The following is a 13,499-nucleotide window of genomic DNA, read 5'->3' as shown; positions in this document are numbered from 1 at the left end:
AACAACAGCCACATTTTTATGTACGTGTGTGTAGCTGTTCTTGTGGGGGTTGCATGCGAGTGTGTGTTTGTGACAACCTCAGGTGTCATCCTTGGGAACACCATCCACCTTTTTGAGACAGGGTGTTTCATTGGCCTATAACACACCAATCAGGCTAGACTACCCAGCTAGAGAGTCCCAGGGATCCTCCAAAATCTACCTCCTCAGCACTTGGGTTACAAGCACATGACTACCATGCCTAGCATTCTTAAGTAGGCTCTGGACATTGAAATCAGGTGCTTGTGCTTGGAAGCAAAGCACTTTACCAATGGAGCTACCTACCCATCACATTTTGGTGACATTCCTTTATTATTGTTACATTTCACTGTCCAATATAATAACTACCAGACCAGTGTGGCTATCATGTTCTTGATGCATGGCTCATCTTTGTAGAATTAGACAATACGCATTAATCGGTGCCAACATTGGATATGAAGCATCTCTCTGCTAATGTTATGATGGTTTCGTGTTGAAGCGGTGTCTTAGGATTTCTATGACTTCAATGAAACACCATGAACAAAAAGCAAGTTGGGGAGGAAAGGGTTCATTTGACTTATACTTCCACATTGCTGTTCATCACTGAAGAAAGTCAGGACAGGAACTCAGGACAGGGCAAGATCCAGAAGGCAGGAGCTGATGGAGCTGCTTACTGGCTTGCTACCCATGGCTTGCTCAGCCTGCTTTCTTATAGGACCCACCCACCATGGACTGGGCCATCCCCCATTGATCACTAATGGAGAAAATGCCTTACAGCTGGATCTCATGGAGGCATTTCCTCAGCTGAGGCTCCTTCCTCTCTGATGACTCTAGCTGTGTCAAGTTGACACAGAACCAGCCAATGCACACAGTACATTAGTTACTTTCCTTCCGTGTGACCAAATACTTAACAGAAGCGTCTTAAGGGAGGAATGGTTTATTTGGCTCACAATTTTGAAAGTACAGTCTATCATGCTGAGGTAGGCATGGAGGCTGGGGTGATTCAAGGCAACAGGTATTCGAAACTTGTTTTTTTTTTTTTTTTTTTTTTTTTTGTGTGTGTGTGTGTGTGTGTGTGTGTGACTCATCAGGAAATAAAAAGCTCAGCCCAGAAGCAAAGCTTTAGCTATGGCTAGCAAAGGCCTATTCCCCAAGTGACTCATCTCTACCAGCCATGCCTTCTAAGCCAAAGCCTCCCAAAGCAGGCCATCCGCTGAGATGGCATTCAAGCACATGAGTCTACAGGGGACATTTAACATCCACACTGTAACAAGCACTGCCACTTAGTACAGTCAGTTAAATAAAAGTCTATTAACAAATACCTTTTACTGTTTTAATGTGGCTGTTAGAAAGCTTTAAACTACGTAAACGATCATACTGTATCTCCATTGTGCAATGTCAAGGTCAGTCTTGGGGTCACGGATCATAGACACAGATTTTTGTTTTTGTTTTTGCTTTTTTTGGTTTGTTCTCTGTTTTTGTTTGTTTGTTTGTTTGTTTTTAAATTTTAGCACTTTCCTAGCCCTGAAGTTGGCGGCTGAGACCAATCACGGACTCAAGCTATTGTTTCTGAGTTGGCTGGTGTAAAATAGAGACTAGTGCTACCACAGGAGTGAACTAGTTTTTCAGGTGACAGGATGGAGATGTAGAGTCTTTAGTGCTGGAGGCCTGTGATTTTCTCTCCTGCAGCGCAGCCAAGCCAGTTCAGTTCTCATGTGGTGATGCCTGAACACTAGGGGCGCTCATCCCAGATCATGATGTTGGAGAGATCTCTGCATTGAAGCCATAGCTCGGCTCAACCACTGGAGGGGAACAGTTCCCAAAATAAACAGCTGAGGGCTAACCCGACTTCCTGGCTCCCAAAATAAGCTCTGGGATTTGACATGACCCAAGGGGTGGAGGAGGCAGCAGATACGACAGAAATGACACACCTCATCGGTCAGATAGGTCAGGAACTCACAGCCAGGCTTAATTTCATTTAGAAAAATGGATGTAAAGTTTTCCTCACCCTACCAGTGTGGAACAAATTCGTGGCTGTTTCAGATAGTCTTTGGCTGAGAATCCATGCACCTGCAAGTCTTCAAAAATATGTGCGGGGAATCTGAAGCCAAAGGGCCCTGGGCCTCTGTGCATCTGCTGGCCGCAGGTCTTGCCCTACACAGCTTTCATTAGAGCAGCAGGATACATGCTTTCCAGATGCATTTATTCCTGGAAATCCATGCAGAACAGTCAACGGTCAGGAGTCAAGAAAAATTCCACTAGTGTAGAAGCTTCCATAATGGGACTCCTGAGTCTAGAAGGATCCTAGGGACACTATAGTCCAACACTCCCTTTCTGCTGGGAAGAAGTTGAAAACTAGACAAGAGGGTAAGTAGGATTTTCTCCAGGTCCATACCACTGTATTGGAAGATGACTTTGAATGCCTCATTCTCCTGCTGCTGCTTCGCAAGTGCTGGGATTACAGATGTGGCCCACACACCTGGCTTAGGGCTTCTTAATCTTCATTCTAGTACGCTATGTGTTCTTCTGGGGCACAGGGAAGCCCAAAGCATGCACTTGGCAGAAAGCCAAGAGAGAGAGTGAAGAGGCTGCTAGCTACCTAGAGGTTGGATCTCTCTGTAGATCTGCTCTTCCACTACAGTGGTGGTCAGACCTCTGACTAGAAGATATCCTCTTTAACTCACTTAAGGATCTGAAGTGATCCTACAGCTGAATTGTAAACATGCCAAACCCAGGTCTTTCTATGCCTAAAGAAGCCACATTAATGGGATTGAATTGTTATCAATTTATGGAATCAGCTTAATGATTAAAGTAATTTATTTGAAGGTTAACTCATAAGACAGAAATAAGAGATTGTAGCAGGATCTTGGAAGAGTAAGGCAAGGTCTAAGCTGTTCTCTAGCGAGCTCTGTCTTGGTTTGTCTTACACATACATAAATCTTAGGTCTTAAAGGGTCCTCGATAGCCAAGCCCCCCAAAAAAATACCTAACAACTACTTACTGCTTCACTAGGGGCAATACTTCAAAACATGCCACAAACAACCACCCACTACACCAGCTGATTGGTAAGATTCCTGGTACAGCCTTTCTACCCAGATGACACATGGGTATCTAATTTAAAACATTTCCTTTAGGAAATGAACTTTACCAAAACTGCATATGCATCCACTGTATGTAATTAAAATTCAACCTAGCACAGACACTTCAGTCACTATAACCCAAACTGAGAAGAAGACGGCTGAGATGGGCCTTCATTATTCTCTCATGAAACAATCTGTAATAAGCAGTTAGGGGCCAGTAAAGAGGTCCCAGTGTACCCGTGTTCTAGGTCTTGTAGCTCTTCCATGCATAAGAGATTATTCTTCACTGTGTGGCCCAAGAGGGCTTGTCTCCATGCTGTAACCCAGCCAATGAGGGTGGAGATAAGTGAGGAACATGGACAGTTGACCTTGACCTTTAAAGGCAAGACCTTGCAGTCACTCTCATCACTTCTGCTCCCACACACTGACCAGAACTTAGACACATGGCCACCCCTTACCACAAAGGATATGAGAAAAACAGTCATTATTCTGATAAGCCATGCATCAAGCAAGGAGTCTGTTACCATAGAAAAGCAGAACAATGGATACGGAAGACAGCCAGTAGTGCTTTTCACATTCCTGTGGGTACAGCTGTTCATGCACATAAACAATGAGCTCGAATGTAAACACACACTTTCAATCCACTAACATGGGGTCCACACGAATATACATCATTCAAACACATGCAAATGCAGACACACTCTGATTCTGTGCATGTTTGCATATCCATTCACATATTGGTTTATGGGTAAGTGCACCAAGCACACATATAGTTATACAGTAAAGCCACCAATATAAGAATAAATACCAAGAGACGGGGAAGCTACCAAGTCTGTTACTCTACTCTGCAATGCAGTGACCACCAACCACACCCCAGTCAGCTCATTCCTGATTCAGTGCAGATGCCCCTTGTGAAGTGTACATTTTTCTTTCCCTATGTTCAGCTCAGAAGAAGAAAGGAACTAACAATTACTGGCATTTACTAGGCTCCAGGCTGAACGGTTGCATGGCTGTCACATGTGATTCTCAAAAGAAGCTCATAGGGCAGATTCTATTATCATCTGCCCCATTTAACAGTGTGTCATTGTGATGGTTTGAATGAGAATGGCCCCCGCAGGCTCATGGATTTGAATACCTGGGACCCAGTTGATAGAAGTGTTTGGGAAGGATTAGGAGGTGTGGCCTTCCTTGTTAGAGGAGCCACATTACTGGGTGCAGGCTTTGAGGTTTCAAAAGACTTGTATCATATCCAGTTAGTTCTCTCTGCCTTGTGGATCAGGTGGGAGCTCTCAGCTACTGCCCCAGCACCATGCCTTCCTTCCTGCTGCCATGTTCCTTCACTGTGATGCCATAGACGCTAATGCTCTGAAACTGTAAGCCCCAAATAAACTCTTTTGTCTACATGTTGCTATGGTCATAGTGTCTTATCACAGTAGAGAGAATTAACTAAGACAGCAGGGTTACTGGTTTGTGTTAACTGCCTATGTTCAGGGATGCCCGAAGATTGAGTAAAGAATTACTTCTTATGGCAGGATGAGGCAGGGGATGGGAAGCCAACACAAAGGGATTAACATTCAAAGAGGTAGTCAGCCTAGGCCAAGAGTCTCTTCTCCAGTTAGGTCCTCCACTGAGGCCTGAATACAGCAAAAAGGCAGAGGAAAGACGAATGTGGCCTTCCTCCTTTTCATTTGAGACATTCATCTTCTGCTCACTGACAGCAGAGATTCTGGTCCTTGGACCTTAAGACTTAGGACCCACAGCACTGGCCTCTGGTTCTCAGGCTTTGTCTTGAACTAACCCTCACCTCTGTCTCTCTGTGTCTCTGTCCCCCTCTCTGTGTCTCTGCCTCTCTCTATCTCTGTCTCTGTTTATCTCTCTGTGTGTCTCTCTGTCTCTGTCTCTCTCTCTCTCTTTTTTTTTTGTGTGTGTATTCTATGGGTCCTGTTTCTACAGAGAACTCTACTTAATGTATAGCTAGTAAAATTGAAGCATTAAAAACTGGTTTGCCTTGGCCAAGGCTACTTGCTTAAGAGGATAGGCAGAGAAGAGAGATTAGAAGCAGGGGGTTTTCTGGCTCCTGCCTGCACCCATAATACCCTGTAGAATGCTTCTTCCAGCTGTAGTGGCACATGGAGCCTGGTTTACCTCTGGCCGTTTTGACTCAGGATCCCAGAGCTCTATGCACCCTGCCATCCTCACTTTTCCTTAGAGACACCTCTGTGGACCCCTTCAGCTCCATAAGGAATGACACAAAATCACAGCAAAGGAAAAAAGTCCTCCAATCAGTGTGATACTCCAGTTCTCTTCCTAACCCTGTGCTGAGGCCTCTGTATTCATTACAGAATACCTGACAGAGGGGAAGGAAGAAAGGTTCATTCCACTCCTAGTCTCAGAGGGTGGAGGAGAAGGCGTGGTGGAGTCCACGATGGTGGGAGCCAGAGGACACAACTCACGTGGCAATGGCCCAGGAGGGAGTGTGCTCAAGACTTTCAAAAGTTCACCCCTAGTGACCCTCTTCCACCGTCCTGGCCCCATGTCTCAAAGCTTCCACAAACTTCAGGAACAATGAGGGACCGAGTGTTCAAACAGATGAGTCTATGGGGGACACTTGAGATTCAAAACGTAACAGCCTTTAGCCCATCACGGCCAGAGGCAAAATTCCATCTCCTGAAATCTCCCAGCTAACAAAGATAAAACACTACGGGCTTGACACCAGAATCCAGACATGTCTGGGCCCCATTCAGTCATCAGTTGATGCTTCAGTTTCCTTTGAGTTAAACGGGCTTAGTCCTGCCAACTTCACAGGAGTGGCAGTGGGGTGAAATTACAAGTGCCCTGTGCACAGCCCTTGCAACAAATGCTCTCTCCGAGCCAATCGGTGACAGTGACGGGAGGGGGGGCTGCCTCAAACTAGTCTAGTTTTCTGGAGCCAGTGGTAGCAACCTCTTACATTCCTAGTCACTTCCATGAAATCATTGGAAGTAAACAAAGAAGAAAGGAAAAAAATGATAGAGGATTGGATTTAGAGTAAAATGCCCAATCAGCGGTTTAGTAGCTGTGTGGCTCCGGCTAAGTCACTTAACCTCTCTGTGCTTCAATTTTTCTTTACTCAGATGTGGAGGATGTTTCCTAACTTTCATGATGAGAATCAAATGAGAAAGAACATGGCGCCATGGAAGGAGTCCATAAGGATTCCCCTTCTCTCCTGTTGTGCTTGGGTTTAGTGTCTCCTTAGGGAGCCGATCATCCCACAAACAACCTACAGGTGTCTTCCTTGCCATGCAGATTGCCAGTCCCTTCTCATCCAACATCTCTTCAAAGGCGCTGGCTTCAGTCAGTCTGCTGTGTGACAACTCCCTCCTTTTTATTTATCTCCAAACCTAGGCGAAAGAGTGGGCTGGCTCTTGCCTTAGGCAGACAATGCTGAGAAATATAAATTGCTCCCACAGCCAGCCCTGACAAAGAAAGATTTGAAGCCCTGTATGAATGAACTGCAAATTCCTCCCCCATACCCTTGGCCCAGGGGAAGAGGAGGAAACCAAAGCTCCATCATCATCTAGCTTCATGGAGAAATAGATGAGTCGCTGAGATTCCTGGAAAATGACAGGTGGGAGGAGGCTTCTGGGACAAGCAAGACAATTTACTTACACAGTAGCATCTAAATAACAATGCCCAGCTGTCCTCGGGACACCTCCATCATCTCAGGAAAAGGAGCTCTGCACAAGGGAGGCTACTGCCAGAAGGTAATTAACTACCACGTCTGTGTCTGCCATTGCAGAAGGACAGCTCTCTGTCTCCGTGGCTTGCATACTCTGCTGGATATGTATGCATAAGGGTAGGAGATGGTGGAGGGTATGAAGCTCTAAGTGCAACAGCTATGGCATGCAGGAGAGAAAATCCATCCCTGGTGCAATATTTTCTGACTGCTCACTCGAGGGCCAAGTGTTCCTCCAACTAAGAATTGACTCACCTAATCCTCCCAGCAGCTCTTGCGATGCAGGTCGTCTCCTGCTTGTTTCCAGGTGTGGAGACTGCAGTCTCCTGATTTCCAAGATTCCAGCCTGTGGTTGTGTGGATGCTTGACCCTATTGCCTCTGGGCCTGTGGCAAAGTGGCAGCTTATGAGGGAGGACTGCTCACCTCTGGGTTACCAGGAGGCAAAGACATCACACATGGGGTTAGGGTTCCAATACCCCCTTCAAGTTATGCTCCACATGACTTCCCTTCCTTCTACCAGGCCCCACATCTTAATGTGTCCTCACTGCCCACTTTGGGGGACACCTAGGCTCCAAATGACAACAGAAAACAAGGCCCAGGAATTCATCTTCCCCACATATTACATAGCATGGGAGATGTAGAACCTGGCCTTGAACCAGTAGTGTCTAACCTAGAAATCATGATTGCAGTTAGTGTGTCTGAGTGGTACCCAGGAGTCATTTATGGAATCCAGATGCCTGCAGTACTAATATCATGCCTGGTGAGCAAAGGAGGAAGCATGTGTTGGATCCCAAGTGTCTGGCACTGAGCTGGATGCACCGACAGTGTGGAGATGATCAGATGAAGGGGCTGCAGAGGAAGAGCTGCCAGGACTAGACACGTGCACCAGCTGCCACACCACAGCAGCCGCTGTGCTGGGCACCATATGTTGACTCACTTCTTTTTAGCTAGCGCTTTTGCAGTAGGTACAGCTACACCCCCATTTCACAAAGGAGGCTAGTGAGACACAAACACTCTGTGATTTGTCCAAGATGAGAATCAGCAATGGCAAGGACAGAAATTCAAACCAGACAGCACAGGCACCAGCCTGTCTCCAGCCAGCCCACCTTTTCTCACACACATCAAGCCATGGCAGGCCACGGAACTATCCAGATCAAGTATCAAGGGCCTGCAAAGGGGCCCAGGAAAGGCTTCACAGACCTAATACTTCTTGGGAAACCTTGGAGGGATGCGACGGTTTCTAGACAGATGGAGAGGAGAGATAGGGAGCATTCAGGCAGATGATGCAGCATGAGCAAATGGAGAGAGACAGATACTGTGTGGGCTCAGAAAGCAGGCAGTGTGCAGTCTGGTCTCACTGGCCAGTGAGGAGGGATCCAGAAGAGAAATTTGGTAAGAGAAGACTCAAGCACCCAGGCATGAGCCTTAGACTCTGAGCCATGAGCAGGTTTGGGGTCCATTATGTCTCTGCTTTGAGGTAGAGGTGGGTAATATGAGCCAAGGAGGGTTTCTTACTTAGGGTTTTCATTGCTGTGAAGAGACACCATGACCATGGCAACTCTTATAAAGGAAAACATTTAATTGGAATGGCTGCTTACAGTTTCAGAGATGCAGTCTATTATCATCATGATGGAGAGCATGGCAGTGTGCAGGCAGATGTGGCACTGGAGCGGAGAGTGCTACATCTTGCAGGTAACAGGAAGTCCACTGACTGTCACACTGAGGGAAGCTTGAGCAAAAGAGACCTCAAAGCCCACCCCCACAGTGACACACTTCCTCCAACAATACCACACCTCCTAACAGTGCCACTCCCTTTGGGGGCCATTTTCTTTCAAACTGCTACAGAGGGGCTGGGCCCCAAGATGAGGAGTGAGGAGAAAGGTGCAAACATTTAGGAAAGGTTTTGTTGGGAAGACAAGGGAGGAGGATGGAGAAATGGAGAGACATGAGGAGGAGAGATGGAAGCTAAGAAAAAAAACAGGCATGGAGAAGAAGGAAAGTGTGGTAAAGAAAAGAACAGAAAGAGAGAGGGGGAAGGGAAGGGAAGGGCAGGAGGAAAGGGAAGGATAGGGAGGCAGAAGGGAGGAGAGAAAGAGCACTCTCGGGAGCACTTTGATACCCTGCAGCGCTGGCCGCTCTTCCTTTCAGGGCACTAGATCTCACACAGTCTTCTGTGGGCCACGCTAAGTAGCTAGCTGGTGCCTATCAGTGGTGGTGTTTGGATTCGTAATATGGAACCAGATAGAGCAAATACCGCTAAGTTGTTGCCCAAGTGGCCAAAACGTTGATTTTACACATGCAACTATGTTTACACTTCTCCAAGCATTAAAAAACATTTATGTCTAGGCGTAGCACAAAGAAATTTTGATGTGATAAGTATGACATGCTGAGAGGGGCCATGGTATCAGGATTTTTCTAGAGCTCCCCAGGTAATTCTAAACAGCAGCTACAACTGAGAGCCAGTAGATTCAGTCTTACAGATGTCCCATTTGCTTGCTTCAGTCAGAACTTGGACATTAATACACTGGAGATGAAGGCAAAAGCCCCCATTCACAACATCACTGAGAAATGGGGGATTCCATCCTCATTTAAAGTTCAGATTAATCTCATCTATAATCATGTACATCTCCTTGCCCCAACCCAGTCTCATTCTAATACCCTGAGGGTGGATCCCAGACCACAGAAGTCTTTCAGGGTCTTCTGCCTTAGTAAAGACCGCATCAAGTCACCGCATAGGAAGACACACAAGGTTTGGAGAGCTTTCCATCCTAAGCCACATTGCTTTCCAAGCACCCATTGAGTTCTGGTGACATTGCAATTCAACATCCTCGATGAAGAGCCAGGGGAATCCCCTATCCTCTCCTCAACTCAACCCAGTCCATCCATCCCCAGTGGAGCAAGCCAGCATGTGGCATTCTTTTAATTAAGTCCCACAGCAGTGCCAAGTGCTTCCAGAGACTCAATGTAGGAGTTGTCTCTGAAGTATGAGGCAGGTTGACAAGGTGGGGGTCATGATGGATCTTTCCACAATAGAGCCAATTTGCTTCTAATGACTTGACATCCAGCCAGCATCAATCCAGGCTCACAGGGGCCTCTGTGATGCATTTGTTTTCTCCTCAAACTAGAACCAAGTTTCCACTCCAGGGAAGTCGGTTCCTAAGGATGCCATTTCCTGAGACATATTAGTCTGAAACACAGAGAGGCAATCTCAGATGCTCAGAGAAGCTGTGGAAGAAACAGAAAGAAGTGGAACACCAGAGCTGTGGGGAGGAGGAGAAGTCACGGTTTGAAAGCCTTAACTACCTGTCCTTTATCTAGACTGTGACATAAGAGATAAACCTTCATTGGCTATAGGTGTGTGTGTGTGTGTGTGTGTGTGTGTGTGTGTGTGTGTGTGTGTGTGTTTCTGGAGGTCTGACTGATGGTAGCCTCACTCACTGAGCCTTTCCTAATTGTTACCACGTGACTGCCCATCAAATCAGTTGTCCCTCCCATTTGACTCTAGCTAGACAAAAATGAACCATGTCTCAGGATGGAGAAGCTATTGATTGTGGTTTATCTATGGGAAGTTCTATAACAAAGACCATCTGGCCATTCATTCCTGCTCCTTGAGACCTTTGAGGATCTCTGAAACCTGCCCTTGAAATCCTGTAACAGGATGACTCCCAATCCTTGACTCTACTGATCCATAGGATTTATTCCCTAAACCTGGTGTTACAGTCCATTTTATGTCGCTATGACAGAATACTCCAGACTGAGTAACTTCCAGACAAAGTTTCTCCTCAAAGCTCCAGGGACTGAGAAGTCTAAAGTCAGAGGCTACATCTGATAACATCTTCCTTGCTGGTGGGGATTCTCTGGAGCATCCCAAGGCAGATCAGGACACTACAGTATGCCAGAGAAAGGTAATTTTTATAACAAACCCATTTCTTTCACAAATCGTTAATCTACTGATGGATTAATTTATTGGTGAGGTCAAAGCCCTTGTGACCCAAGTGCCTCCCCTGGGTCCTACCTCCAAACGCTGCTAAGACATGAATGTTAATTTGGAGATAACATTCCCAACACAGGAATCCTATGGCAAACCCTCAAACCACAGTGCCAGGTGTCTCTGCCATTTCCCCGACTGTCAGAGCCTGCAGACTGTCTGGAACCTGCACCACCTTAGGAAGGACACTCCCTTCCCAGTCCCGTCGTGCATTTCCAGTTGAGTCCCCAAATCTGGCCCTTGAAAGGTGTCTCAATCACCCCGAGAACATGCCTGCATCCAGTCCATAGGGGTCAGGAGTTCCTCTTTGTTCATCTTCCAATTCTACTTTTGAAAATAAAAACTGGTTTTATTTAAATATGCTTCCTAATTCATCATTTGCAACTGATTCTGGACTTCACTCTCAGGGCCACAGCTTATAAAGCTGGCCAAGTGCAGGGTTCCTGTTCCCCAAGTTCGGTTTCACAAATGATTAAGTATGAATTGTTTAGAACCGTGTTTGGCCTACAGCAAGCACTCCCTCCACAGCAGCTTCTTTATGCTGAGCTTCTTTGGCTGTGAAATGTCACCACAGGTGCTGAAGACTTAGTACTGGTGGCACCATTCTGGGAGATGACCAACGCTGTAGGAGGTGGGACCTAACTGGGGAAACCAAGTCACTGGAGATGGGTCTGTGAAGAGCATACCTTATCTGACCCCTTTGTATCACTCTGTTTCCTATCCACCATGATGTGGACAGCATCCTCCCCAACATGCTCACTCTCACTGCAGGAAGCTGTACCTCAGCAAAGGCCCAGAATGAAGCCAATGTCTGTGTTGAGATTGCAAAAACTGAGCCAAAATCTCCTTTCCCTTCAGGTTGTTTGTCTTCGGTTATTTGGTTACAAACATGTAAAAATAACTAATAGCAATTATCAATATGTGCCATACACTAACTACATTTCACCATTTAAACTTACGAAAACCAGTATTCTACTCCTGCTCCAGCAGATGAGGAAGCTGGCTGTGCTGGATAGTTTTATGGCAACTTGACACTGGCTAACATCATCTAAAAAGAGGGAACGTCAGTTGAGAAAATGCCTCCAACTCTCTCCTCCAACCAAGCAAGATGTCCAAAGGAAAGAAGGCCAAGGGGGAGATGATGGCCCTGGTCCCACTTTTGTGAAGAAACATGAGGCCCAAAAGGTGGTGCTTGAGAAAAGGCCTAAGAACTTCGGAATTGGGCAGGACATTCAGTCCAAAAGAGATCTCACTCACTTCGTCAAATGACCCGCTACATCAGACTGTAGTGGCAAAGGCCATCCTCTATAAGTGGCCCAAAGTACCTCCTGCCATTAATTGGTTCCTCTAGGCCCTGGACCAGCAAACAGCTACCCAGCTGCTGAAGCTTGCTCACAGCTACAGGCCAGCGACAAAGCCAGAGAAGAAGAAAGGCTGCTGGCCAAGGGGACGTGCCAACTAAGAGAACACTTGTCCTTCGACCAGGAGTCAATACAGTCACTACCTGTATAGGGGAGAATAAGAAGGCCCAGTTGGTGGTGCTTGCCCACAATGTAGACCCCATTGAGCAGGTGGCCTTCCTACCTGCCTTGTGTCACAAGATGGGAGTCCCCTACTGCAACCAAAGAAAGGCCAGGCTGGGGCAGCTGGTCCACAGAAAGACATGCACCACTATGGCTTTCACTTGACTTCACACTTAAACTTGGAAGACAAGGGTGCTCTGGCTAAGCTAGTGGAAGCTGTTAGGACCAATTATGACAACTGATATGATGAGATCTGCCACCACTGGGGAGGTAACATCCTGGGTCCTAAATCTGTGGCTTAAATTGTCAAGCTAGAAAAGGCAAAGGTCAAATAACTCACTACTAAACTGGGTTACTGCTAAGTTTTCTGTACATAAATATAATTACAAAATTCTCTTTTGTAGATAGAAAAAAATGCCTCCATAACATCCAGCTGTAAAGTATTTTCTTAATTGGTTATTGATGCGGGCAGGCCCAGCCCATTGTGGGTGGTGCTGTCCCCGGGCTGGGGGTCCTGGCTTTCATAAAAAAGTAGGTTGAGCTAGTGATGTTGAGCAAGCCAGTAAGCAGCCCCGCTGTGTGGCCTCTGCATCAGTTCCTGCCCTGTTTGGGTTCCTGTCCTGACTTCCTTCACAGACGAACAGCAATGTGGAAGTATAGGCCAAATAAACCCTTTCCTCCCCAGCTTGCTTGCTTTCGTCCATGGTTTTTCATCATAGCAATGATAACTCAACTAAGACACTGACCCCCTCAAAGAACTTGTCAAGGATGTTGCTAAGAATCAGAGCCATGTCTTTCTGTCTCAGCTGCTACCTAGCTGGGGGAAAGAAGTAAAATGGTGTGCAGGAGAAGGAAAGTTCATGGTGTGCTTACCAGTGCTCTTGGGTGCAGTTTCCATCACAGCCCAACAGCACTATGAAGGCTGGAAGAGCATCCCCAGCTAGTCCAAGAAGGAACTGACTCTCAGCAAAGTGAGAGAAATTGCTAAACATCCCCTGCTAATGAAAGTAATTAAGCATTGAAGCCAGGTCCATTTGATTCCAAAATATGCCAGACCTGGCCATGTGTTTGCCATGTCTCGGGGAACGCACAGCTCTCATGGAGTTCCTGTTGAGACTCATTTTATCCTCAGGTTAGAAAGAGGTAACGGGGGCTCCTGAGCTAAACTGGCTGACCA

The sequence above is a fragment of the Peromyscus maniculatus genome, chromosome 1 (genome assembly GCF_049852395.1).
Source record: "Peromyscus maniculatus bairdii isolate BWxNUB_F1_BW_parent chromosome 1, HU_Pman_BW_mat_3.1, whole genome shotgun sequence".
NCBI lineage: Eukaryota > Metazoa > Chordata > Mammalia > Rodentia > Cricetidae > Peromyscus > Peromyscus maniculatus.
Note: the sequence above shows the minus strand (reverse complement) of the source record.